This window comes from Physella acuta, unplaced genomic scaffold, assembly GCF_028476545.2.
Source record: "Physella acuta isolate Inbredline_101_S28 unplaced genomic scaffold, ASM2847654v3 ptg002530l, whole genome shotgun sequence".
Classification (NCBI taxonomy): Eukaryota; Metazoa; Mollusca; class Gastropoda; family Physidae; genus Physella; species Physella acuta.
In genome coordinates, this window is record NW_026733998.1 from 1 (window position 1) to 26,738 (window position 26,738).

Consider the following 26,738-nt stretch of genomic DNA (forward strand, 5'->3'; position numbering starts at 1 on the left):
TAGATCTATTAGTTTTTACTGAACTAAATCTTATGTTATTTACTAATAATTACTAATGCATTTAATTATTAATACCTAGGCTACTCATTCCTACAGAATCTAGAAATTCTAGATCTAGACTCTAGAGAAATACTGGCGTCCCAGGCCAACCTAACCTTTTAAGCAACATCCTTAATTAGCATTTAATTAACCATGGATCGCCTGCCTTTTTTTTTTCACCGTGAAATTATTATTGTAATTTTTGAAACAGTATTTTGAATAGATCTACCCTCCTGTTTATATTATTTTAGTTAAGCTAGAGCGTTAGATCTAGAATTCTAGATCGTCGCCTAGTTGCGTGTTTTAAAATGAAGCCAGAATATTAATAGACTGAAAATAAATGTGCCAGTTGTCGTGGGAAAAGGTTAAAAGAATAATTAATAAATGAAAAGCATTGAACTATTTCTCAAACATTAAATTAGTAGACTTGTAGGCGGCTAGATCTAGATCTATGTGATGAGTTGGATTAAAATTGAATGAATTCGTGCAGAATGTTTCGGGAAGGAGTGAGTGAGCGGGAGACCCAAAAAAGTTAAAGTATCGCCTTTCCGATAGATCATTTCACATGAAAGCGATAGTTAAAGGACAGGTCGGATGCAGGGGGCACCTGGTTTTCTGATTTTAGTCAAGGAAAATGGGGAAAATGTATTTATTTTGTATTTTACAACGCGCGATGCTCGAAAATTAGTAGCTCAGGGAAGTCTACCGGTGGTTACCGCCTCAGGTTAAAAATAGCGACCAATGGCTGTAGAGGGAAAAAAAGGCACATAGTATTCGATATTAAAACAATGTTTCGCTTTTGTGGAGATTTAGGGCGTTTTTTATTATTGAAATAATATGAGGAAAGCAGTGAAATCATTATTGTAGCCAGAAAAGGACGAATAACTGCTGATTTCGTTTGAGTATATTTATAAGCCCCAATTTTCTCACACAGATGTCTACGGCCATACCACGTTGAAAATACCGGTTCTCGTCCGATCACCGCAGTCAAGCAACGTCGGGCGTGGTTAGTACTTAGATGGGTGACCGCTTGGGAACACCACGTGTTGTAGACTTTTTTTCATCTTTTGTCTTTTATTTTTTGCCCCACTGGACACCTATTCTTACCACCTGCACTCTTTCCTAAGTTCACCACATACCTGTGAACACTTTTGTAATATCGAAATATTTTTTGTTTGTTTCTTTTGTGCCTTCACGGTAGGCTACCTCGATCCTACCCACCCATGGAAACAAACCCCTTAAAAACCAACAAAGGAAAGATGACCACTCTGCCCAAATTAAATAAATAAACTAAGTAGGCTACAACCTAATAATTAGAAGTAACTCAGTAAGTTAAATAAGGGGTAGGTATGGAAAACATTCGTGTAGGGGTTACAACCACTCGAGCTAATTCGGAAACGTATGGGTGGCCCTAATAAGGGCCGGATGGGTAGAACAAATGGGTGGTCCTGGGTTGAGTTTAACCGCCGAAGCCGTACAGGGTGCGACCTTGACGTTTCAGAGCATAGACGACATCCATAGCAGTGACGGTCTTCCTCTTGGCGTGCTCAGTGTAGGTGACGGCATCACGGATGACATTTTCAAGGAACACCTTGAGGACACCTCTGGTTTCTTCGTAGATCAGACCAGAGATACGTTTGACACCACCTCTGCGAGCAAGACGACGGATGGCTGGCTTGGTGATACCTTGGATGTTATCACGCAACACCTTCCTGTGACGCTTGGCGCCTCCTTTGCCGAGTCCCTTACCACCTTTGCCTCGGCCAGACATATTGAATTTTTCTTCTTTGTTGATGAAGGAGTGTTCGAAAAACGCCGTCTGCAGAGAAACTCGCTCCTTATATACGGTCCTGGGCTCGAGTTCGTTCAATATGGCGGACACCGCCCAACCAAAAGCGGTCGGCGAATGAGCCAGCCAATGAAAAAGCAGCTTGCCGTGTCGACTGGAATGTTGCTGGCTTGTCGGCTAACGGTGTCGTTTTCAAAGTCATTTTTTCACCTATTCTGCTATGCGACCCTTGGATAAAAAATAAAGAGTTTCATTGCCCACACGTGTAGGCATAGAAAAGATCCACGTTTGTCATGTTAAAATATGATATTAGACGTTATTTTCACCGTTTTGTGCGAATAAAACTGAAATATTTCCCTACACCTAATTATGCGAGTACGAGCGAGCTCATTATGCGAGTACGAGAGAATCTCGAACGCTGATTGGTCGAGTACGAACGAAATAATATTCTCGTACTCCGCTCCGTACTCGCAGTGGTTTGTTTACATCGTGAAACGAATAGGTTAGTTAGGCTTCTAATAATTAAATAATCTATGGCGTGTAGTCGTTAAGAATAATTTCTGCTCTCCGATTAAGATCTAGATATCTAGCTCTAACCCTAAAGGGTTTTTCTTTTTTTTTTTTTATATATATATTTTAAAAAGCAATGGATAGGGTGGTGGGTGGGTGAAAGAAAAATATAAAATTTATTCTCTCCTTTCTTCACATTTGAGATAAATAAAACAATATCAACAGCATGCATACACGAATTCAAATAGCAATGTGATGTGTGAGTTGAATTAAAGAGATAAATGAATAGAACCTATCTCCCGCATCCCCCAGAATAATACTAATAGATGTAGTAGTAGTAGTAGTAGTAGAGTGGCAGACATGGGCAGGGGGTGTAGTGGGTGGGTGGGTGGAAACTCGTGAGGTGGGGGACCTTCACTGCTAATCTGAACGTTGTCAGGTGGTCCTAAAAAGGACCTTGGTTGAGGACAGGGGGTGGTGGTTTGGGCTTAAAAGAAACCTCTTAAGCACGCTCACCACGGATACGTCTGGCTAGCTGGATGTCCTTGGGCATGATGGTGACACGCTTGGCGTGGATGGCGCACAGGTTGGTGTCTTCAAACAGACCGACGAGGTAAGCCTCGCTAGCCTCCTGCAGGGCCATGACAGCGGAGCTCTGGAAGCGAAGGTCAGTCTTGAAGTCCTGGGCGATTTCTCTGACCAGGCGCTGGAATGGCAGCTTGCGAATGAGCAGCTCAGTGCTCTTCTGGTAACGACGGATTTCTCTCAGGGCGACGGTTCCAGGCCTGTAACGATGGGGCTTCTTAACACCGCCGGTGGCTGGTGCTGACTTTCTGGCGGCTTTGGTGGCCAGCTGTTTACGTGGGGCTTTGCCTCCAGTAGATTTTCGGGCGGTTTGTTTGGTACGAGCCATCTTTTTTTTTTTGAATGATCTTAACTGACTGTTAAGGAAATGCGGCAGCTCAGCGCTGCTGGCCCTTTTATAACCGTCCGCCAAACCCTTAGCGCAACGAAGCTCTCCCATTGGACGAGTACGAGTTTAACGACGCTGATTGGCCAGTAGCAGCCACACAACGTTGAGACAGCGTCGACATAGCAGATTATTTTTAGACACGGTATCCAGCCGAGCGATCTATTAATAGCAGACAGGGCCGATAACACAAAATATTCTTCGTTCAAATGAAATCCTTGGTTGTGCCGCTTGTCAATGGAATCCGGTGTGTTTGCTTCTGTCGTCTTCAATGAATTATGAATGTGTGTGTGAGTGATTAGAAAAGAACCCAACATAGACTGCCTGAAACAATTTAGATCTAGACCTAGTCTATAGACCTAGGTAGATATTCTGACCCGATTCGACCGCCCGATCGGCGGTATTTACACAGTGTGTAAATAAATGAGGGGGAAGGATTAATAAAAACATATTTGGTTTTAAAAAGAAGAAGATATAAAATAAAAAGGGTAGACTAGCGGTAGGTTAAAGAATAGAATTTTAAAATAACGACCACCCTTATTTGTTGTAGACAGGGGTTAAACGGAGCACATTTAAAGAAAAATAGATTCTATTTTCATTTGTATCTATGAACGAATACCCCTAAAATATGTCCAGTTACTACTATTAATATGACCGCCCCCTCCCTGTTCTGCTCGTGTAAACCAGTGTAAGTATTATACATCTATAATAATGATCTCATACTGCTAGTGATTGACATGTTGATACGTTATTAATAAAGTTTGAAACAAGTAGGGTAGGGTAGGGTAGGGTAGGAAAACTCGATTTTTGTTCATTGACACACAACGAAAGCTAATTGGGTAAACTTTGGTTGTCCTGAAAAGGACAGTAGTAGGCTAGGTGGACAGTGGGCAGCAGGGTGACACTGTTTAGCTCTTGCCACCGGGTGTCTTCTGTGACTTCTTGGGCAGAAGCACGGCCTGGATGTTGGGGAGGACACCACCCTGGGCGATGGTGACACCCGACAAAAGTTTGTTCAACTCTTCGTCGTTACGGATGGCCAGCTGGAGGTGACGAGGAATGATTCTTGTCTTCTTGTTGTCTCTGGCAGCGTTGCCGGCCAACTCGAGCACTTCAGCGGCCAAATACTCGAGGACGGCGGCTAGGTAGACTGGGGCACCAGCACCGACACGCTCAGCATAGTTTCCTTTCCTCAACAGACGATGAATACGTCCGACTGGGAATTGAAGGCCTGCCCTGGAGGAGCGAGACTTGGACTTTCCCTTGACTTTACCGCCTTTACCACGTCCGGACATTGTGAGTTGGTTAGGAGCGAGAAGAAATACAGCGACTAACAGCGATACGGCTGCAGGCGATGAATGAAGACTTAACGGCGAGATCGGCCCTTTTATACGAAACGGCGAGGAAATCCGTTCGTCACCAAGCGAGCGTTCTGATTGGCTGCGCAGCGGCTTGGCGTTCGTACTCGTACTCGTACTCTCCAAATTTCCTCGCCGTTTCATATAAAAGGGCGGCCGGCGGTCGGTTCGCCTCATTTCTGTTCAAGCCATTGAAAAGAAAACAACATGCCACCTAAAGTTTCTTCCAAGGGAGCCAAGAAGGCCGGTAAGGCTAAAGCCGTACGCACCGGTGACAAGAAAAAGAAGAGGAGGAGAAAGGAAAGCTACAGCATCTACATTTACAAAGTCTTGAAGCAGGTGCACCCTGACACTGGCATTTCCTCCAAGGCCATGTCCATCATGAACTCCTTCGTCAACGACATCTTTGAGCGCATTTCAGCTGAAGCCAGCCGTCTTGCCCACTACAACAAGCGCAGCACCATCACCTCCAGGGAGATCCAGACCGCTGTCCGTCTCCTCCTGCCCGGTGAGCTGGCCAAACACGCCGTCAGTGAAGGCACCAAGGCTGTCACCAAGTACACCACCAGCAAATAAACACAACAGCAAACAACCACCTGGCTTGCTTGTTGTGGCTCTACTACTCGGCCCTTTTCAGGGCCTCCACCCATTCCCAATTAGCTCGGTTTGGTTTACATTGAACGAGTTTTCCCTCCCTCCCTCATCCACCCACCCACTCTGTGTAGCTGCCATGTTACAGTTTTTTTTTTTTGTTTAGTCATTCTTTTCTTTAATAAGTAGAGATAGATATACATACATACATAGGCCTACATAGTAATATGCCTATCCCAACAACTGCACACACTATTCTCTTAACACATTTCATGCTAATTCTATCCTTTAAACTAGACATAAAAAGGCCACATACTTATTACTGGGTGGCTCCTTTTTTTTAAAAACACTATTTCATTCTGCATCTCACACAGGGCATCAGCACACCTCTATGCATATCATTTATTGTGTGTTGTTTGGCATAGATCCAAGGGATGAATGGGATTTAATAGTTTTAATTCAGATTATAAGGCTGGCTGTTGTAATAGGAATTATTAGCCAACACTTTGATTCTTATCACCAGTGCTAACTGCCATTTTCATTACAATACATCCATTCTGGTGGGTTGGTTTTTTTCTGTCTTCATTATATATGTTGAACATAACTGTGTGAGTGTGGCTTTTGGTGTTTTTATTATTTTTGTTTTTCTTTCATTAAAGCTACCATGTCAGATTGCTAAGGCATGCATCTGCCACCATTTGTTCACTGATATACTTTTTTCCTACTACCATCATATCATATGATTCTTTTGGTTTTGTCTTTTGCTAGGCCTGGCTTGAAAATGAGTTGGTTACACTTCTGCACAACATACATTCTCTTTAACAAGACAAAACAACAATTAAATACTCTGAACTTTTTTTTTTTATTATCATATATATACTTTTTTTTTTTTTCAAAATACAGAAAATAAAAAATAACATGAGCTCAAGTACACAGCTTTCAAGAAGTTCATGGTTTTCTTTGCCAGCCTGCACAATGATTTCAGCACAGATTAAATTTAAACAATCAAAAGGAGGTTGATCTCTTACCGGCTGACGAGAAAGTTTGCGCAGAAGCATCATTTCTTAAGCCCCTGGTCAGTTGGAGTTGTAAAATGATGAGGTTTTCTTAACATTTGCCCTGGGGCATACATTTATGGTCCTGGTACTAGTTCTATACTGACAAGGATTCTTTCAAAGCAACTTGAGCCCAAAGGGAAGTATTTATATGCCTGCAACATAGCTGTGATTAATAAAGAATGAATTTCAATGCAAAAAATAATAATTTGAATCCCTGCAAGCTCCTTTCACATAAACCAGAGAGAAAAAAATGTATGCCAGTCTATAACATATACAATATAAATAAATTAGATTGAATATAAAGATTTTTTTTATTCCTCTCATTAGTTCAACCCTTCTCTTTTTATATAAACACCCAAGGCAGACGCTTGAGTAAATTAATATCCTTCCATATATTATAGAAGCATAAATAAATATGTGTAAAAAGTATTTCATATATGTATATATTTTTTTAAATATATATATATATATATATATATATATATTTTTATATATATATTTATTTATAATGTAAAAATATTGAATATATATACATAGACGAATATTGTATATATGTCTATATATACGTATGTATATATATGCATGTTTTGTGTATATATATATATATATATTTACATGTGTGTCTAAATGTATATTCATTGAATATATATTTGAATGTATATTCAAATATATATATTTGAGTGTAGACGAAAGACGCTCAAGTAAAATAATATCCTTCAGAATATTATAATTATAAGTTTTTTTCTTCTACCCCAGCAAACAGAAGGATATATATATACACACATATATATAATTTATATTTACAAATATATATTATATAAGAATTAATATATATATTCATAATACATATATATATATATATATATATATATATATATATATATATATATATATATAAGTATATATATATATATATATATGTATAAATAAATAAGTTATATATATAGATATATTCATATATAATGTATTTATTATGTAAATATATGTATATATCAGTGTGCGTATATAAAGGTATGTATATATGTTCAAATATATTTATTTGTTTGTTCGGATACATATATATCTGTTGTGTGTATTAAATTGCGCTCTTCTGTCAGTTTTTTCATTTGACGACAGTCGGTTAAGGTACTGGCCCCAGCCTAAAGATATTAGTAGAGTCTTCATAATGTGATGCCATGGGCTAGCAAAAAATAAATGAAGAAAAATCACATAGCAGGACAAATTGACATTTTACATGCTTTCAAACTTAAACTGAAATCAGAAAATGATGTGAAATTCATCTTGTGTATATAGAAAAATAAGCATTGTGCCAAAATCCTAATCATTGGTATTAAAAATGACATCAGCTTAATTTAAAAACTGGAAATTGTTTTGCCCTGCCGGATGAGATACCGGTAGCAGACACAGGGTTCCAGGCTGATGAAAGAAAGCGGTATACTTAAAGACAAAAGAATACCCTGTGTTAAAGCGGAACCAGCTAAGATTAAAGCTTAAAGTAAAGGCCTGCCCTGTCGCAGAATGTTAAAGTGGCCGGTGAAAGATCCCCGCGCCAGGCTAAAAGCAAGCTGTACACTTATTACTTAACGAGGGCTTCTTCAGGTCTTGTCTGTAGGACAATTCAGTCACAATAACAGGCAGACCAGGCCAGCCCTGGATATAAGCTAATTCATTTTATGCGCTGCTTCGACAGTCAATGAATATGGAGCTGCGGTCAGACTTTCAAACAAACCGCCTGAGTATTTAAAATGGGAAACAATATTTATTAATATTATCACCAACTAGATCTAGATTATATAGGCTACAAGGAAACCCAGAACCAGACTGGAAAGAAGTAAATTTACTCCCACTAATGATGACTTATCACTAATACTAATAATTAAAAAAAATGTTTAAAAAAATTAATTGCTCAAACCTAATAATCATTACAATCAAGCATCAAGTCTGATAGCCAACATTGGACCTAAAATCTAGATCTATTAGTTTTTACTGAACTAAATCTTATGTTATTTACTAATAATTACTAATGCATTTAATTATTAATACCTAGGCTACTCATTCCTACAGAATCTAGAAATTCTAGATCTAGACTCTAGAGAAATACTGGCGTCCCAGGCCAACCTAACCTTTTAAGCAACATCCTTAATTAGCATTTAATTAACCATGGATCGCCTGCCTTTTTTTTTTCACCGTGAAATTATTATTGTAATTTTTGAAACAGTATTTTGAATAGATCTACCCTCCTGTTTATATTATTTTAGTTAAGCTAGAGCGTTAGATCTAGAATTCTAGATCGTCGCCTAGTTGCGTGTTTTAAAATGAAGCCAGAATATTAATAGACTGAAAATAAATGTGCCAGTTGTCGTGGGAAAAGGTTAAAAGAATAATTAATAAATGAAAAGCATTGAACTATTTCTCAAACATTAAATTAGTAGACTTGTAGGCGGCTAGATCTAGATCTATGTGATGAGTTGGATTAAAATTGAATGAATTCGTGCAGAATGTTTCGGAAGGAGTGAGTGAGCGGGAGACCCAAAAAAGTTAAAGTATCGCCTTTCCGATAGATCATTTCACATGAAAGCGATAGTTAAAGGACAGGTCGGATGCAGGGGGCACCTGGTTTTCTGATTTTAGTCAAGGAAAATGGGGAAAATGTATTTATTTTGTATTTTACAACGCGCGATGCTCGAAAATTAGTAGCTCAGGGAAGTCTACCGGTGGTTACCGCCTCAGGTTAAAAATAGCGACCAATGGCTGTAGAGGGAAAAAAAGGCACATAGTATTCGATATTAAAACAATGTTTCGCTTTTGTGGAGATTTAGGGCGTTTTTTATTATTGAAATAATATGAGGAAAGCAGTGAAATCATTATTGTAGCCAGAAAAGGACGAATAACTGCTGATTTCGTTTGAGTATATTTATAAGCCCCAATTTTCTCACACAGATGTCTACGGCCATACCACGTTGAAAATACCGGTTCTCGTCCGATCACCGCAGTCAAGCAACGTCGGGCGTGGTTAGTACTTAGATGGGTGACCGCTTGGGAACACCACGTGTTGTAGACTTTTTTTCATCTTTTGTCTTTTATTTTTTGCCCCACTGGACACCTATTCTTACCACCTGCACTCTTTCCTAAGTTCACCACATACCTGTGAACACTTTTGTAATATCGAAATATTTTTTGTTTGTTTCTTTTGTGCCTTCACGGTAGGCTACCTCGATCCTACCCACCCATGGAAACAAACCCCTTAAAAACCAACAAAGGAAAGATGACCACTCTGCCCAAATTAAATAAATAAACTAAGTAGGCTACAACCTAATAATTAGAAGTAACTCAGTAAGTTAAATAAGGGGTAGGTATGGAAAACATTCGTGTAGGGGTTACAACCACTCGAGCTAATTCGGAAACGTATGGGTGGCCCTAATAAGGGCCGGATGGGTAGAACAAATGGGTGGTCCTGGGTTGAGTTTAACCGCCGAAGCCGTACAGGGTGCGACCTTGACGTTTCAGAGCATAGACGACATCCATAGCAGTGACGGTCTTCCTCTTGGCGTGCTCAGTGTAGGTGACGGCATCACGGATGACATTTTCAAGGAACACCTTGAGGACACCTCTGGTTTCTTCGTAGATCAGACCAGAGATACGTTTGACACCACCTCTGCGAGCAAGACGACGGATGGCTGGCTTGGTGATACCTTGGATGTTATCACGCAACACCTTCCTGTGACGCTTGGCGCCTCCTTTGCCGAGTCCCTTACCACCTTTGCCTCGGCCAGACATATTGAATTTTTCTTCTTTGTTGATGAAGGAGTGTTCGAAAAACGCCGTCTGCAGAGAAACTCGCTCCTTATATACGGTCCTGGGCTCGAGTTCGTTCAATATGGCGGACACCGCCCAACCAAAAGCGGTCGGCGAATGAGCCAGCCAATGAAAAAGCAGCTTGCCGTGTCGACTGGAATGTTGCTGGCTTGTCGGCTAACGGTGTCGTTTTCAAAGTCATTTTTTCACCTATTCTGCTATGCGACCCTTGGATAAAAAATAAAGAGTTTCATTGCCCACACGTGTAGGCATAGAAAAGATCCACGTTTGTCATGTTAAAATATGATATTAGACGTTATTTTCACCGTTTTGTGCGAATAAAACTGAAATATTTCCCTACACCTAATTATGCGAGTACGAGCGAGCTCATTATGCGAGTACGAGAGAATCTCGAACGCTGATTGGTCGAGTACGAACGAAATAATATTCTCGTACTCCGCTCCGTACTCGCAGTGGTTTGTTTACATCGTGAAACGAATAGGTTAGTTAGGCTTCTAATAATTAAATAATCTATGGCGTGTAGTCGTTAAGAATAATTTCTGCTCTCCGATTAAGATCTAGATATCTAGCTCTAACCCTAAAGGGTTTTTCTTTTTTTTTTTTTATATATATATTTTAAAAAGCAATGGATAGGGTGGTGGGTGGGTGAAAGAAAAATATAAAATTTATTCTCTCCTTTCTTCACATTTGAGATAAATAAAACAATATCAACAGCATGCATACACGAATTCAAATAGCAATGTGATGTGTGAGTTGAATTAAAGAGATAAATGAATAGAACCTATTTCCCGCATCCCCCAGAATAATACTAATAGATGTAGTAGTAGTAGTAGTAGTAGAGTGGCAGACATGGGCAGGGGGTGTAGTGGGTGGGTGGGTGGAAACTCGTGAGGTGGGGGACCTTCACTGCTAATCTGAACGTTGTCAGGTGGTCCTAAAAAGGACCTTGGTTGAGGACAGGGGGTGGTGGTTTGGGCTTAAAAGAAACCTCTTAAGCACGCTCACCACGGATACGTCTGGCTAGCTGGATGTCCTTGGGCATGATGGTGACACGCTTGGCGTGGATGGCGCACAGGTTGGTGTCTTCAAACAGACCGACGAGGTAAGCCTCGCTAGCCTCCTGCAGGGCCATGACAGCGGAGCTCTGGAAGCGAAGGTCAGTCTTGAAGTCCTGGGCGATTTCTCTGACCAGGCGCTGGAATGGCAGCTTGCGAATGAGCAGCTCAGTGCTCTTCTGGTAACGACGGATTTCTCTCAGGGCGACGGTTCCAGGCCTGTAACGATGGGGCTTCTTAACACCGCCGGTGGCTGGTGCTGACTTTCTGGCGGCTTTGGTGGCCAGCTGTTTACGTGGGGCTTTGCCTCCAGTAGATTTTCGGGCGGTTTGTTTGGTACGAGCCATCTTTTTTTTTTTGAATGATCTTAACTGACTGTTAAGGAAATGCGGCAGCTCAGCGCTGCTGGCCCTTTTATAACCGTCCGCCAAACCCTTAGCGCAACGAAGCTCTCCCATTGGACGAGTACGAGTTTAACGACGCTGATTGGCCAGTAGCAGCCACACAACGTTGAGACAGCGTCGACATAGCAGATTATTTTTAGACACGGTATCCAGCCGAGCGATCTATTAATAGCAGACAGGGCCGATAACACAAAATATTCTTCGTTCAAATGAAATCCTTGGTTGTGCCGCTTGTCAATGGAATCCGGTGTGTTTGCTTCTGTCGTCTTCAATGAATTATGAATGTGTGTGTGAGTGATTAGAAAAGAACCCAACATAGACTGCCTGAAACAATTTAGATCTAGACCTAGTCTATAGACCTAGGTAGATATTCTGACCCGATTCGACCGCCCGATCGGCGGTATTTACACAGTGTGTAAATAAATGAGGGGGAAGGATTAATAAAAACATATTTGGTTTTAAAAAGAAGAAGATATAAAATAAAAAGGGTAGACTAGCGGTAGGTTAAAGAATAGAATTTTAAAATAACGACCACCCTTATTTGTTGTAGACAGGGGTTAAACGGAGCACATTTAAAGAAAAATAGATTCTATTTTCATTTGTATCTATGAACGAATACCCCTAAAATATGTCCAGTTACTACTATTAATATGACCGCCCCCTCCCTGTTCTGCTCGTGTAAACCAGTGTAAGTATTATACATCTATAATAATGATCTCATACTGCTAGTGATTGACATGTTGATACGTTATTAATAAAGTTTGAAACAAGTAGGGTAGGGTAGGGTAGGGTAGGAAAACTCGATTTTTGTTCATTGACACACAACGAAAGCTAATTGGGTAAACTTTGGTTGTCCTGAAAAGGACAGTAGTAGGCTAGGTGGACAGTGGGCAGCAGGGTGACACTGTTTAGCTCTTGCCACCGGGTGTCTTCTGTGACTTCTTGGGCAGAAGCACGGCCTGGATGTTGGGGAGGACACCACCCTGGGCGATGGTGACACCCGACAAAAGTTTGTTCAACTCTTCGTCGTTACGGATGGCCAGCTGGAGGTGACGAGGAATGATTCTTGTCTTCTTGTTGTCTCTGGCAGCGTTGCCGGCCAACTCGAGCACTTCAGCGGCCAAATACTCGAGGACGGCGGCTAGGTAGACTGGGGCACCAGCACCGACACGCTCAGCATAGTTTCCTTTCCTCAACAGACGATGAATACGTCCGACTGGGAATTGAAGGCCTGCCCTGGAGGAGCGAGACTTGGACTTTCCCTTGACTTTACCGCCTTTACCACGTCCGGACATTGTGAGTTGGTTAGGAGCGAGAAGAAATACAGCGACTAACAGCGATACGGCTGCAGGCGATGAATGAAGACTTAACGGCGAGATCGGCCCTTTTATACGAAACGGCGAGGAAATCCGTTCGTCACCAAGCGAGCGTTCTGATTGGCTGCGCAGCGGCTTGGCGTTCGTACTCGTACTCGTACTCTCCAAATTTCCTCGCCGTTTCATATAAAAGGGCGGCCGGCGGTCGGTTCGCCTCATTTCTGTTCAAGCCATTGAAAAGAAAACAACATGCCACCTAAAGTTTCTTCCAAGGGAGCCAAGAAGGCCGGTAAGGCTAAAGCCGTACGCACCGGTGACAAGAAAAAGAAGAGGAGGAGAAAGGAAAGCTACAGCATCTACATTTACAAAGTCTTGAAGCAGGTGCACCCTGACACTGGCATTTCCTCCAAGGCCATGTCCATCATGAACTCCTTCGTCAACGACATCTTTGAGCGCATTTCAGCTGAAGCCAGCCGTCTTGCCCACTACAACAAGCGCAGCACCATCACCTCCAGGGAGATCCAGACCGCTGTCCGTCTCCTCCTGCCCGGTGAGCTGGCCAAACACGCCGTCAGTGAAGGCACCAAGGCTGTCACCAAGTACACCACCAGCAAATAAACACAACAGCAAACAACCACCTGGCTTGCTTGTTGTGGCTCTACTACTCGGCCCTTTTCAGGGCCTCCACCCATTCCCAATTAGCTCGGTTTGGTTTACATTGAACGAGTTTTCCCTCCCTCCCTCATCCACCCACCCACTCTGTGTAGCTGCCATGTTACAGTTTTTTTTTTTTGTTTAGTCATTCTTTTCTTTAATAAGTAGAGATAGATATACATACATACATAGGCCTACATAGTAATATGCCTATCCCAACAACTGCACACACTATTCTCTTAACACATTTCATGCTAATTCTATCCTTTAAACTAGACATAAAAAGGCCACATACTTATTACTGGGTGGCTCCTTTTTTTTAAAAACACTATTTCATTCTGCATCTCACACAGGGCATCAGCACACCTCTATGCATATCATTTATTGTGTGTTGTTTGGCATAGATCCAAGGGATGAATGGGATTTAATAGTTTTAATTCAGATTATAAGGCTGGCTGTTGTAATAGGAATTATTAGCCAACACTTTGATTCTTATCACCAGTGCTAACTGCCATTTTCATTACAATACATCCATTCTGGTGGGTTGGTTTTTTTCTGTCTTCATTATATATGTTGAACATAACTGTGTGAGTGTGGCTTTTGGTGTTTTTATTATTTTTGTTTTTCTTTCATTAAAGCTACCATGTCAGATTGCTAAGGCATGCATCTGCCACCATTTGTTCACTGATATACTTTTTTCCTACTACCATCATATCATATGATTCTTTTGGTTTTGTCTTTTGCTAGGCCTGGCTTGAAAATGAGTTGGTTACACTTCTGCACAACATACATTCTCTTTAACAAGACAAAACAACAATTAAATACTCTGAACTTTTTTTTTTTATTATCATATATATACTTTTTTTTTTTTCAAAATACAGAAAATAAAAAATAACATGAGCTCAAGTACACAGCTTTCAAGAAGTTCATGGTTTTCTTTGCCAGCCTGCACAATGATTTCAGCACAGATTAAATTTAAACAATCAAAAGGAGGTTGATCTCTTACCGGCTGACGAGAAAGTTTGCGCAGAAGCATCATTTCTTAAGCCCCTGGTCAGTTGGAGTTGTAAAATGATGAGGTTTTCTTAACATTTGCCCTGGGGCATACATTTATGGTCCTGGTACTAGTTCTATACTGACAAGGATTCTTTCAAAGCAACTTGAGCCCAAAGGGAAGTATTTATATGCCTGCAACATAGCTGTGATTAATAAAGAATGAATTTCAATGCAAAAAATAATAATTTGAATCCCTGCAAGCTCCTTTCACATAAACCAGAGAGAAAAAAATGTATGCCAGTCTATAACATATACAATATAAATAAATTAGATTGAATATAAAGATTTTTTTTATTCCTCTCATTAGTTCAACCCTTCTCTTTTTATATAAACACCCAAGGCAGACGCTTGAGTAAATTAATATCCTTCCATATATTATAGAAGCATAAATAAATATGTGTAAAAAGTATTTCATATATGTATATATTTTTTTAAATATATATATATATATATATATATATATATTTTTATATATATATTTATTTATAATGTAAAAATATTGAATATATATACATAGACGAATATTGTATATATGTCTATATATACGTATGTATATATATGCATGTTTTGTGTATATATATATATATATATTTACATGTGTGTCTAAATGTATATTCATTGAATATATATTTGAATGTATATTCAAATATATATATTTGAGTGTAGACGAAAGACGCTCAAGTAAAATAATATCCTTCAGAATATTATAATTATAAGTTTTTTTCTTCTACCCCAGCAAACAGAAGGATATATATATACACACATATATATAATTTATATTTACAAATATATATTATATAAGAATTAATATATATATTCATAATACATATATATATATATATATATATATATATATATATATATATATATATATATAAGTATATATATATATATATATATGTATAAATAAATAAGTTATATATATAGATATATTCATATATAATGTATTTATTATGTAAATATATGTATATATCAGTGTGCGTATATAAAGGTATGTATATATGTTCAAATATATTTATTTGTTTGTTCGGATACATATATATCTGTTGTGTGTATTAAATTGCGCTCTTCTGTCAGTTTTTTCATTTGACGACAGTCGGTTAAGGTACTGGCCCCAGCCTAAAGATATTAGTAGAGTCTTCATAATGTGATGCCATGGGCTAGCAAAAAATAAATGAAGAAAAATCACATAGCAGGACAAATTGACATTTTACATGCTTTCAAACTTAAACTGAAATCAGAAAATGATGTGAAATTCATCTTGTGTATATAGAAAAATAAGCATTGTGCCAAAATCCTAATCATTGGTATTAAAAATGACATCAGCTTAATTTAAAAACTGGAAATTGTTTTGCCCTGCCGGATGAGATACCGGTAGCAGACACAGGGTTCCAGGCTGATGAAAGAAAGCGGTATACTTAAAGACAAAAGAATACCCTGTGTTAAAGCGGAACCAGCTAAGATTAAAGCTTAAAGTAAAGGCCTGCCCTGTCGCAGAATGTTAAAGTGGCCGGTGAAAGATCCCCGCGCCAGGCTAAAAGCAAGCTGTACACTTATTACTTAACGAGGGCTTCTTCAGGTCTTGTCTGTAGGACAATTCAGTCACAATAACAGGCAGACCAGGCCAGCCCTGGATATAAGCTAATTCATTTTATGCGCTGCTTCGACAGTCAATGAATATGGAGCTGCGGTCAGACTTTCAAACAAACCGCCTGAGTATTTAAAATGGGAAACAATATTTATTAATATTATCACCAACTAGATCTAGATTATATAGGCTACAAGGAAACCCAGAACCAGACTGGAAAGAAGTAAATTTACTCCCACTAATGATGACTTATCACTAATACTAATAATTAAAAAAAATGTTTAAAAAAATTAATTGCTCAAACCTAATAATCATTACAATCAAGCATCAAGTCTGATAGCCAACATTGGACCTAAAATCTAGATCTATTAGTTTTTACTGAACTAAATCTTATGTTATTTACTAATAATTACTAATGCATTTAATTATTAATACCTAGGCTACTCATTCCTACAGAATCTAGAAATTCTAGATCTAGACTCTAGAGAAATACTGGCGTCCCAGGCCAACCTAACCTTTTAAGCAACATCCTTAATTAGCATTTAATTAACCATGGATCGCCTGCCTTTTTTTTTTCACCGTGAAATTATTATTGTAATTTTTGAAACAGTATTTTGAATAGATCTACCCTCCTGTTTATATTATTTTAGTTAAGCTAGAGCGTTAGATCTAGAATTCTAGATCGTCGCCTAGTTGCGTGTTTTAAAATGAAGCCAGAATATTAATAGACTGAAAATAAATGTGCCAGTTGTCGTGGGAAAAGGTTAAAAGAATAATTAATAAATGAAAAGCATTGAACTATTTCTCAAACATTAAATTAGTAGACTTGTAGGCGGCTAGATCTAGATCTATGTGATGAGTTGGATTAAAATTGAATGAATTCGTGCAGAATGTTTCGGAAGGAGTGAGTGAGCGGGAGACCCAAAAAAGTTAAAGTATCGCCTTTCCGATAGATCATTTCACACAGATCATTTTCTCACACAGATGTCTACGGCCATACCACGTTGAAAATACCGGTTCTCGTCCGATCACCGCAGTCAAGCAACGTCGGGCGTGGTTAGTACTTAGATGGGTGACCGCTTGGGAACACCACGTGTTGTAGACTTTTTTTCATCTTTTGTCTTTTATTTTTTGCCCCACTGGACACCTATTCTTACCACCTGCACTCTTTCCTAAGTTCACCACATACCTGTGAACACTTTTGTAATATCGAAATATTTTTTGTTTGTTTCTTTTGTGCCTTCACGGTAGGCTACCTCGATCCTACCCACCCATGGAAACAAACCCCTTAAAAACCAACAAAGGAAAGATGACCACTCTGCCCAAATTAAATAAATAAACTAAGTAGGCTACAACCTAATAATTAGAAGTAACTCAGTAAGTTAAATAAGGGGTAGGTATGGAAAACATTCGTGTAGGGGTTACAACCACTCGAGCTAATTCGGAAACGTATGGGTGGCCCTAATAAGGGCCGGATGGGTAGAACAAATGGGTGGTCCTGGGTTGAGTTTAACCGCCGAAGCCGTACAGGGTGCGACCTTGACGTTTCAGAGCATAGACGACATCCATAGCAGTGACGGTCTTCCTCTTGGCGTGCTCAGTGTAGGTGACGGCATCACGGATGACATTTTCAAGGAACACCTTGAGGACACCTCTGGTTTCTTCGTAGATCAGACCAGAGATACGTTTGACACCACCTCTGCGAGCAAGACGACGGATGGCTGGCTTGGTGATACCTTGGATGTTATCACGCAACACCTTCCTGTGACGCTTGGCGCCTCCTTTGCCGAGTCCCTTACCACCTTTGCCTCGGCCAGACATATTGAATTTTTCTTCTTTGTTGATGAAGGAGTGTTCGAAAAACGCCGTCTGCAGAGAAACTCGCTCCTTATATACGGTCCTGGGCTCGAGTTCGTTCAATATGGCGGACACCGCCCAACCAAAAGCGGTCGGCGAATGAGCCAGCCAATGAAAAAGCAGCTTGCCGTGTCGACTGGAATGTTGCTGGCTTGTCGGCTAACGGTGTCGTTTTCAAAGTCATTTTTTCACCTATTCTGCTATGCGACCCTTGGATAAAAAATAAAGAGTTTCATTGCCCACACGTGTAGGCATAGAAAAGATCCACGTTTGTCATGTTAAAATATGATATTAGACGTTATTTTCACCGTTTTGTGCGAATAAAACTGAAATATTTCCCTACACCTAATTATGCGAGTACGAGCGAGCTCATTATGCGAGTACGAGAGAATCTCGAACGCTGATTGGTCGAGTACGAACGAAATAATATTCTCGTACTCCGCTCCGTACTCGCAGTGGTTTGTTTACATCGTGAAACGAATAGGTTAGTTAGGCTTCTAATAATTAAATAATCTATGGCGTGTAGTCGTTAAGAATAATTTCTGCTCTCCGATTAAGATCTAGATATCTAGCTCTAACCCTAAAGGGTTTTTCTTTTTTTTTTTTTTATATATATATTTTAAAAAGCAATGGATAGGGTGGTGGGTGGGTGAAAGAAAAATATAAAATTTATTCTCTCCTTTCTTCACATTTGAGATAAATAAAACAATATCAACAGCATGCATACACGAATTCAAATAGCAATGTGATGTGTGAGTTGAATTAAAGAGATAAATGAATAGAACCTATTTCCCGCATCCCCCAGAATAATACTAATAGATGTAGTAGTAGTAGTAGTAGTAGAGTGGCAGACATGGGCAGGGGGTGTAGTGGGTGGGTGGGTGGAAACTCGTGAGGTGGGGGACCTTCACTGCTAATCTGAACGTTGTCAGGTGGTCCTAAAAAGGACCTTGGTTGAGGACAGGGGGTGGTGGTTTGGGCTTAAAAGAAACCTCTTAAGCACGCTCACCACGGATACGTCTGGCTAGCTGGATGTCCTTGGGCATGATGGTGACACGCTTGGCGTGGATGGCGCACAGGTTGGTGTCTTCAAACAGACCGACGAGGTAAGCCTCGCTAGCCTCCTGCAGGGCCATGACAGCGGAGCTCTGGAAGCGAAGGTCAGTCTTGAAGTCCTGGGCGATTTCTCTGACCAGGCGCTGGAATGGCAGCTTGCGAATGAGCAGCTCAGTGCTCTTCTGGTAACGACGGATTTCTCTCAGGGCGACGGTTCCAGGCCTGTAACGATGGGGCTTCTTAACACCGCCGGTGGCTGGTGCTGACTTTCTGGCGGCTTTGGTGGCCAGCTGTTTACGTGGGGCTTTGCCTCCAGTAGATTTTCGGGCGGTTTGTTTGGTACGAGCCATCTTTTTTTTTTTGAATGATCTTAACTGACTGTTAAGGAAATGCGGCAGCTCAGCGCTGCTGGCCCTTTTATAACCGTCCGCCAAACCCTTAGCGCAACGAAGCTCTCCCATTGGACGAGTACGAGTTTAACGACGCTGATTGGCCAGTAGCAGCCACACAACGTTGAGACAGCGTCGACATAGCAGATTATTTTTAGACACGGTATCCAGCCGAGCGATCTATTAATAGCAGACAGGGCCGATAACACAAAATATTCTTCGTTCAAATGAAATCCTTGGTTGTGCCGCTTGTCAATGGAATCCGGTGTGTTTGCTTCTGTCGTCTTCAATGAATTATGAATGTGTGTGTGAGTGATTAGAAAAGAACCCAACATAGACTGCCTGAAACAATTTAGATCTAGACCTAGTCTATAGACCTAGGTAGATATTCTGACCCGATTCGACCGCCCGATCGGCGGTATTTACACAGTGTGTAAATAAATGAGGGGGAAGGATTAATAAAAACATATTTGGTTTTAAAAAGAAGAAGATATAAAATAAAAAGGGTAGACTAGCGGTAGGTTAAAGAATAGAATTTTAAAATAACGACCACCCTTATTTGTTGTAGACAGGGGTTAAACGGAGCACATTTAAAGAAAAATAGATTCTATTTTCATTTGTATCTATGAACGAATACCCCTAAAATATGTCCAGTTACTACTATTAATATGACCGCCCCCTCCCTGTTCTGCTCGTGTAAACCAGTGTAAGTATTATACATCTATAATAATGATCTCATACTGCTAGTGATTGACATGTTGATACGTTATTAATAAAGTTTGAAACAAGTAGGGTAGGGTAGGGTAGGAAAACTCGATTTTTGTTCATTGACACACAACGAAAGCTAATTGGGTAAACTTTGGTTGTCCTGAAAAGGACAGTAGTAGGCTAGGTGGACAGTGGGCAGCAGGGTGACACTGTTTAGCTCTTGCCACCGGGTGTCTTCTGTGACTTCTTGGGCAGAAGCACGGCCTGGATGTTGGGGAGGACACCACCCTGGGCGATGGTGACACCCGACAAAAGTTTGTTCAACTCTTCGTCGTTACGGATGGCCAGCTGGAGGTGACGAGGAATGATTCTTGTCTTCTTGTTGTCTCTGGCAGCGTTGCCGGCCAACTCGAGCACTTCAGCGGCCAAATACTCGAGGACGGCGGCTAGGTAGACTGGGGCACCAGCACCGACACGCTCAGCATAGTTTCCTTTCCTCAACAGACGATGAATACGTCCGACTGGGAATTGAAGGCCTGCCCTGGAGGAGCGAGACTTGGACTTTCCCTTGACTTTACCGCCTTTACCACGTCCGGACATTGTGAGTTGGTTAGGAGCGAGAAGAAATACAGCGACTAACAGCGATACGGCTGCAGGCGATGAATGAAGACTTAACGGCGAGATCGGCCCTTTTATACGAAACGGCGAGGAAATCCGTTCGTCACCAAGCGAGCGTTCTGATTGGCTGCGCAGCGGCTTGGCGTTCGTACTCGTACTCGTACTCTCCAAATTTCCTCGCCGTTTCATATAAAAGGGCGGCCGGCGGTCGGTTCGCCTCATTTCTGTTCAAGCCATTGAAAAGAAAACAACATGCCACCTAAAGTTTCTTCCAAGGGAGCCAAGAAGGCCGGTAAGGCTAAAGCCGTACGCACCGGTGACAAGAAAAAGAAGAGGAGGAGAAAGGAAAGCTACAGCATCTACATTTACAAAGTCTTGAAGCAGGTGCACCCTGACACTGGCATTTCCTCCAAGGCCATGTCCATCATGAACTCCTTCGTCAACGACATCTTTGAGCGCATTTCAGCTGAAGCCAGCCGTCTTGCCCACTACAACAAGCGCAGCACCATCACCTCCAGGGAGATCCAGACCGCTGTCCGTCTCCTCCTGCCCGGTGAGCTGGCCAAACACGCCGTCAGTGAAGGCACCAAGGCTGTCACCAAGTACACCACCAGCAAATAAACACAACAGCAAACAACCACCTGGCTTGCTTGTTGTGGCTCTACTACTCGGCCCTTTTCAGGGCCTCCACCCATTCCCAATTAGCTCGGTTTGGTTTACATTGAACGAGTTTTCCCTCCCTCCCTCATCCACCCACCCACTCTGTGTAGCTGCCATGTTACAGTTTTTTTTTTTTGTTTAGTCATTCTTTTCTTTAATAAGTAGAGATAGATATACATACATACATAGGCCTACATAGTAATATGCCTATCCCAACAACTGCACACACTATTCTCTTAACACATTTCATGCTAATTCTATCCTTTAAACTAGACATAAAAAGGCCACATACTTATTACTGGGTGGCTCCTTTTTTTTAAAAACACTATTTCATTCTGCATCTCACACAGGGCATCAGCACACCTCTATGCATATCATTTATTGTGTGTTGTTTGGCATAGATCCAAGGGATGAATGGGATTTAATAGTTTTAATTCAGATTATAAGGCTGGCTGTTGTAATAGGAATTATTAGCCAACACTTTGATTCTTATCACCAGTGCTAACTGCCATTTTCATTACAATACATCCATTCTGGTGGGTTGGTTTTTTTCTGTCTTCATTATATATGTTGAACATAACTGTGTGAGTGTGGCTTTTGGTGTTTTTATTATTTTTGTTTTTCTTTCATTAAAGCTACCATGTCAGATTGCTAAGGCATGCATCTGCCACCATTTGTTCACTGATATACTTTTTTCCTACTACCATCATATCATATGATTCTTTTGGTTTTGTCTTTTGCTAGGCCTGGCTTGAAAATGAGTTGGTTACACTTCTGCACAACATACATTCTCTTTAACAAGACAAAACAACAATTAAATACTCTGAACTTTTTTTTTTTATTATCATATATATACTTTTTTTTTTTTCAAAATACAGAAAATAAAAAATAACATGAGCTCAAGTACACAGCTTTCAAGAAGTTCATGGTTTTCTTTGCCAGCCTGCACAATGATTTCAGCACAGATTAAATTTAAACAATCAAAAGGAGGTTGATCTCTTACCGGCTGACGAGAAAGTTTGCGCAGAAGCATCATTTCTTAAGCCCCTGGTCAGTTGGAGTTGTAAAATGATGAGGTTTTCTTAACATTTGCCCTGGGGCATACATTTATGGTCCTGGTACTAGTTCTATACTGACAAGGATTCTTTCAAAGCAACTTGAGCCCAAAGGGAAGTATTTATATGCCTGCAACATAGCTGTGATTAATAAAGAATGAATTTCAATGCAAAAAATAATAATTTGAATCCCTGCAAGCTCCTTTCACATAAACCAGAGAGAAAAAAATGTATGCCAGTCTATAACATATACAATATAAATAAATTAGATTGAATATAAAGATTTTTTTTATTCCTCTCATTAGTTCAACCCTTCTCTTTTTATATAAACACCCAAGGCAGACGCTTGAGTAAATTAATATCCTTCCATATATTATAGAAGCATAAATAAATATGTGTAAAAAGTATTTCATATATGTATATATTTTTTTAAATATATATATATATATATATATATATATATTTTTATATATATATTTATTTATAATGTAAAAATATTGAATATATATACATAGACGAATATTGTATATATGTCTATATATACGTATGTATATATATGCATGTTTTGTGTATATATATATATATATATTTACATGTGTGTCTAAATGTATATTCATTGAATATATATTTGAATGTATATTCAAATATATATATTTGAGTGTAGACGAAAGACGCTCAAGTAAAATAATATCCTTCAGAATATTATAATTATAAGTTTTTTTCTTCTACCCCAGCAAACAGAAGGATATATATATACACACATATATATAATTTATATTTACAAATATATATTATATAAGAATTAATATATATATTCATAATACATATATATATATATATATATATATATATATATATATATATATAAGTATATATATATATATATATATGTATAAATAAATAAGTTATATATATAGATATATTCATATATAATGTATTTATTATGTAAATATATGTATATATCAGTGTGCGTATATAAAGGTATGTATATATGTTCAAATATATTTATTTGTTTGTTCGGATACATATATATCTGTTGTGTGTATTAAATTGCGCTCTTCTGTCAGTTTTTTCATTTGACGACAGTCGGTTAAGGTACTGGCCCCAGCCTAAAGATATTAGTAGAGTCTTCATAATGTGATGCCATGGGCTAGCAAAAAATAAATGAAGAAAAATCACATAGCAGGACAAATTGACATTTTACATGCTTTCAAACTTAAACTGAAATCAGAAAATGATGTGAAATTCATCTTGTGTATATAGAAAAATAAGCATTGTGCCAAAATCCTAATCATTGGTATTAAAAATGACATCAGCTTAATTTAAAAACTGGAAATTGTTTTGCCCTGCCGGATGAGATACCGGTAGCAGACACAGGGTTCCAGGCTGATGAAAGAAAGCGGTATACTTAAAGACAAAAGAATACCCTGTGTTAAAGCGGAACCAGCTAAGATTAAAGCTTAAAGTAAAGGCCTGCCCTGTCGCAGAATGTTAAAGTGGCCGGTGAAAGATCCCCGCGCCAGGCTAAAAGCAAGCTGTACACTTATTACTTAACGAGGGCTTCTTCAGGTCTTGTCTGTAGGACAATTCAGTCACAATAACAGGCAGACCAGGCCAGCCCTGGATATAAGCTAATTCATTTTATGCGCTGCTTCGACAGTCAATGAATATGGAGCTGCGGTCAGACTTTCAAACAAACCGCCTGAGTATTTAAAATGGGAAACAATATTTATTAATATTATCACCAACTAGATCTAGATTATATAGGCTACAAGGAAACCCAGAACCAGACTGGAAAGAAGTAAATTTACTCCCACTAATGATGACTTATCACTAATACTAATAATTAAAAAAAATGTTTAAAAAAATTAATTGCTCAAACCTAATAATCATTACAATCAAGCATCAAGTCTGATAGCCAACATTGGACCTAAAATCTAGATCTATTAGTTTTTACTGAACTAAATCTTATGTTATTTACTAATAATTACTAATGCATTTAATTATTAATACCTAGGCTACTCATTCCTACAGAATCTAGAAATTCTAGATCTAGACTCTAGAGAAATACTGGCGTCCCAGGCCAACCTAACCTTTTAAGCAACATCCTTAATTAGCATTTAATTAACCATGGATCGCCTGCCTTTTTTTTTTCACCGTGAAATTATTATTGTAATTTTTGAAACAGTATTTTGAATAGATCTACCCTCCTGTTTATATTATTTTAGTTAAGCTAGAGCGTTAGATCTAGAATTCTAGATCGTCGCCTAGTTGCGTGTTTTAAAATGAAGCCAGAATATTAATAGACTGAAAATAAATGTGCCAGTTGTCGTGGGAAAAGGTTAAAAGAATAATTAATAAATGAAAAGCATTGAACTATTTCTCAAACATTAAATTAGTAGACTTGTAGGCGGCTAGATCTAGATCTATGTGATGAGTTGGATTAAAATTGAATGAATTCGTGCAGAATGTTTCGGAAGGAGTGAGTGAGCGGGAGACCCAAAAAAGTTAAAGTATCGCCTTTCCGATAGATCATTTCACATGAAAGCGATAGTTAAAGGACAGGTCGGATGCAGGGGGCACCTGGTTTTCTGATTTTAGTCAAGGAAAATGGGGAAAATGTATTTATTTTGTATTTTACAACGCGCGATGCTCGAAAATTAGTAGCTCAGGGAAGTCTACCGGTGGTTACCGCCTCAGGTTAAAAATAGCGACCAATGGCTGTAGAGGGAAAAAAAGGCACATAGTATTCGATATTAAAACAATGTTTCGCTTTTGTGGAGATTTAGGGCGTTTTTTATTATTGAAATAATATGAGGAAAGCAGTGAAATCATTATTGTAGCCAGAAAAGGACGAATAACTGCTGATTTCGTTTGAGTATATTTATAAGCCCCAATTTTCTCACACAGATGTCTACGGCCATACCACGTTGAAAATACCGGTTCTCGTCCGATCACCGCAGTCAAGCAACGTCGGGCGTGGTTAGTACTTAGATGGGTGACCGCTTGGGAACACCACGTGTTGTAGACTTTTTTTCATCTTTTGTCTTTTATTTTTTGCCCCACTGGACACCTATTCTTACCACCTGCACTCTTTCCTAAGTTCACCACATACCTGTGAACACTTTTGTAATATCGAAATATTTTTTGTTTGTTTCTTTTGTGCCTTCACGGTAGGCTACCTCGATCCTACCCACCCATGGAAACAAACCCCTTAAAAACCAACAAAGGAAAGATGACCACTCTGCCCAAATTAAATAAATAAACTAAGTAGGCTACAACCTAATAATTAGAAGTAACTCAGTAAGTTAAATAAGGGGTAGGTATGGAAAACATTCGTGTAGGGGTTACAACCACTCGAGCTAATTCGGAAACGTATGGGTGGCCCTAATAAGGGCCGGATGGGTAGAACAAATGGGTGGTCCTGGGTTGAGTTTAACCGCCGAAGCCGTACAGGGTGCGACCTTGACGTTTCAGAGCATAGACGACATCCATAGCAGTGACGGTCTTCCTCTTGGCGTGCTCAGTGTAGGTGACGGCATCACGGATGACATTTTCAAGGAACACCTTGAGGACACCTCTGGTTTCTTCGTAGATCAGACCAGAGATACGTTTGACACCACCTCTGCGAGCAAGACGACGGATGGCTGGCTTGGTGATACCTTGGATGTTATCACGCAACACCTTCCTGTGACGCTTGGCGCCTCCTTTGCCGAGTCCCTTACCACCTTTGCCTCGGCCAGACATATTGAATTTTTCTTCTTTGTTGATGAAGGAGTGTTCGAAAAACGCCGTCTGCAGAGAAACTCGCTCCTTATATACGGTCCTGGGCTCGAGTTCGTTCAATATGGCGGACACCGCCCAACCAAAAGCGGTCGGCGAATGAGCCAGCCAATGAAAAAGCAGCTTGCCGTGTCGACTGGAATGTTGCTGGCTTGTCGGCTAACGGTGTCGTTTTCAAAGTCATTTTTTCACCTATTCTGCTATGCGACCCTTGGATAAAAAATAAAGAGTTTCATTGCCCACACGTGTAGGCATAGAAAAGATCCACGTTTGTCATGTTAAAATATGATATTAGACGTTATTTTCACCGTTTTGTGCGAATAAAACTGAAATATTTCCCTACACCTAATTATGCGAGTACGAGCGAGCTCATTATGCGAGTACGAGAGAATCTCGAACGCTGATTGG

General features: G+C 39.7%; 4 non-coding genes across 4 annotated transcripts; all 4 read left to right on the forward strand.

The window, feature by feature from the left end:
• The first annotated feature begins 975 nt into the window (after positions 1 to 975).
• Positions 976 to 1,094, forward strand: LOC131933496 (5S ribosomal RNA). Its single transcript, XR_009385008.1, has one exon. It is a non-coding gene; the product is annotated as a 5S ribosomal RNA (ribosomal RNA).
• Positions 1,095 to 9,257: 8,163 nt separating this feature from the next.
• On the forward strand, positions 9,258 to 9,376 carry LOC131933497 (5S ribosomal RNA). The gene has a single exon (XR_009385009.1). It is a non-coding gene; the product is annotated as a 5S ribosomal RNA (ribosomal RNA).
• Positions 9,377 to 17,190: 7,814 nt separating this feature from the next.
• LOC131933498 (5S ribosomal RNA) lies at positions 17,191 to 17,309 on the forward strand. Its single transcript, XR_009385010.1, has one exon. It is a non-coding gene; the product is annotated as a 5S ribosomal RNA (ribosomal RNA).
• An 8,150-nt stretch (positions 17,310 to 25,459) lies between these two features.
• On the forward strand, positions 25,460 to 25,578 carry LOC131933499 (5S ribosomal RNA). The gene has a single exon (XR_009385011.1). It is a non-coding gene; the product is annotated as a 5S ribosomal RNA (ribosomal RNA).
• Positions 25,579 to 26,738: the final 1,160 nt, after the last annotated feature.